Raw genomic sequence first — 3083 nt, forward strand, 5'->3', positions numbered from 1 at the left:
ATATTCAGCCATTTACAGCTAAAAGATAAGTCCTTTCCCCTGGAATCGCACGCATCTTGTGAGGTGCGGTGAGTGATTTTTGGCTTTCGGAGCCATCACACGGACGTGTGAAGTAGAAATCCTCCGGCCCGGTTAGTAAACCTATCCCACCACAACACAATCGGAACCTAAAGAAGAGAAGCATAGCATGACTACCCGATCTGTTTCCTCCTGAACGCTGATAGACCTTTTCGACGGTAGAGTGAGGGGGGCGGGGGCTAAAAATTTTCATTGCCTGCAACATTTTCACTGAACCCGAACAGCAAATTTCGACTCCGTAGCGCAAAGGAACAAGTCGACCGTTGTTGCGCTACGAAGTCAAAAATTCAAACAGTTATAATGAAAAAAGTTGCAGCCTTCAAATTGTTTCTAACCTCAACCACTGTCGAAAAGGTCCAAGCTGCGTCCAGATACGTGGGTGCCTTGGGTGCCTTGGGTGTCTGAGTCTGCTAGTATGAGAAAAATTGGGATTTGGACCAATCACAGCCACGATAGCGCACTATTTTCTCATACTAGCAGACTCAGGCACCCAAGGCACCCACGTATCTGGACGCAGCTCTATTGGCCAAAGATGGCGTGGCTGTGGCGGTGTGGCGGTCAACCAATGAGCGCGCAGAAGGAGACAGATCGAGAAGTCATGCTCTTCTTCTTTAGGTTCCGGTTGGCTTGCAGCGGAATGAAGCATTCCGGTAAAGCTGAAATGCAGAAGAATGCGGCGAAGAAGAAAACGGAAATCGCTATGTTTTAACATGGTGACTTCCGTTTTCTTGTTCCCAGCATTCTTCTGCATTTCAGCTTTACCGGAATGACTCATACCCTATTTTCAAGACTAGGATGGAGACTTACCTCGCTCGCACGGCGGTAACGGCGGGTGCTTCACAGATGATGAGGGATGAGGGTGGCAGAACAGAGCGCGGGCTGCTGCAGAGCTGGGCTGAGCGACGCGACCGACGCGACGTCGTCGAAGGTTGGCTGAGGAAAGCTATCAGGTTATCCCGGCGGACCGGACGGCAAACGCTGACACAACCACACCGTGTGGCTCGCACAGACTCACTGGACACGAACGCGACGGAAGAGACTGCTACAGCCGGCGGCCGGCGAGTGACTGACTGCCGGGCGCCGCGCTGCCGCGCTGCCGGCTAGCGGCGGCGGCGGCGGCCGCGCGGGGCACTGGAGGGGAGTGGAAGGGGGCGTGCTCGCTCGCCCTCGCTCGCCCTGTGCTCTGTCCGATGAGAACTCCCGAGGCTCACTATAGCTGTCGGAAGGGGTATGACTATTTCACCCGTGCGCTTTCCGACATCTCCAAAAAACAACAAGCAGGCCCGCCTGGCCCTTCCGCCAAAAAGAGCTGCCAGCTTTGCTTCGCTCTGCCGGCAACTCTGGCAAGGAGGTGACGAACAAGGGACCATCCATAAAGTACGTACGTCGTCGAAGGGGGGGTGGGGGAGGGGGTCACCTAAAGCGGACGCTGATGGACGAGAAGGGGGCGGGGGAATAGGGTGTCAGGAAGAAATGGCCGGTACAAAATGTCCTTTCCACATTTGTCCAAGGTTTATTTGTCACATGACATAATGTCCCTTACAAAACGTCCCAAAAATCCTGGGCCTGCCATTCGGATGGCCTCATTACCACATGGCAACAGCACTACTTGCTGGCATTGTTGGGCCGGCGCGTTCACCCGGTGGCAGCCTGGCAGGTCACGGGGCCAGCCAGCCGGCCATGTCCGACCGCATAGAGTTGGTGCCCAGTAACAAGGGGAAACTGACCTTATGCCATGGGGGCTTCACATACACCGAGCACTCCAGAAATCTGCGGCTGTTGAAAATACACTGGCGGTGCACGGAGCGCGCCATCTGCAACGCGCGGCTGCACACCAACAAGGGTTGTCTCTTCCACTTTAATCAGTCTCTGTGGCGTAAGGCCGTAGATGAGGGCCTGCGTGTCCCGTAGTATGTGAGTAGTAACCCTAATGAACATTGAACATGAGAAACATGAGAAATAAACGAATGCAACCACCTTGCAATTTATTTTCTAAATGGACTTAGGTTATGAAGGACTTAGAATATCTTGGACCATATAAAAAAGGACTTAAAAAACGAAGGACAATCACTCATTCGGGCCATTAGTTGCCGGGACATTTTCGTAACGGCCATTTTTTCGCTGCACCGGGAATAGGTAGTCCGGACGTCCGATTTTAACTGTGCAAAAACCGAAAAACTAGACGAATATTGTGCTTTTTCTCAATTTTCTTCACATTTTTTGCTCCCATTGTACCAGTAAGCCAATTCCCTCTTCTAAAACATATTCTTTCTCACAACATAAAGAAACAGATATTGTGAATTTGGCGTACACTAGGTGGAAATAGACGAGACGTCCCAAAGAGGGGGGGGGAGGGTTTCGAAAACGAACAGTGGTGGACAAGGGGGTAGAGGGGTGTTTTGGAGGCGAAAACAGCAGGTGTAATTTATGGATGATCCCCAACTCGTCCTGGATAACTCTCCCCCATGTAAAGCATTCCGGTAAAGCCAAAATGCAGAAGAATGCGAGGAAGAAGAAAACGGAAATCACTATGCTTTTACATGGAACTTCCGTTTTCTTGTTCTCTGCATTCTGCTTCATTTCAGCTGCAGCGGAAAGCGACAAAAAATGAAACGGAAATAGACCCTATTCTGTCTCGGCTAAAAGAGAAGAAGACAGAAATCCCGACCGGAACCAGTTACGAAAAATGACGCTATTTTAACGTTTAAATGGCTTTGGAAGGTAGAAGCACAATCCACAATCATGGAGTATGCCACAATGGTTGTGGTACTTTTTAGCCCACCCTTCTGCTTTTAATAAAGCATTAAAGCGGGCTTATGCAACCGCTCTCGTGTCCGTCTGTCTGTCTGTCGTCCGTGTAAGAGGAAGATGAGCTAGAGGGCCACAAATTTCAGGGTATCTTAGGGGTCACTCCTGGACAACGAAACGCCTGGTGCAAATCCTGGCAACCACTCCTAAGGGGTGAAAGGGGGTAACAAAGAAATAGAGATTGGTCCAAATGTAGA

General features: G+C 50.8%; 1 protein-coding gene across 1 annotated transcript in view; it reads right to left on the reverse strand.

Moving 5' to 3' along the window:
• LOC113214434 (uncharacterized) overlaps positions 1–1161 on the reverse strand; it is a gene marked incomplete in the record, with an annotated part of 51156 nt that extends 49995 nt beyond the window's left edge. The window contains 1 exon segment of the mRNA XM_052272928.1: positions 886–1161.
• Between the last annotated feature and the right edge of the window lie 1922 nt (positions 1162–3083).

This window comes from Frankliniella occidentalis, unplaced genomic scaffold (assembly GCF_000697945.3).
Source record: "Frankliniella occidentalis isolate FOCC.00 unplaced genomic scaffold, Focc_3.1 Scaffold231, whole genome shotgun sequence".
Taxonomy (NCBI): Eukaryota; Metazoa; Arthropoda; class Insecta; order Thysanoptera; family Thripidae; genus Frankliniella; species Frankliniella occidentalis.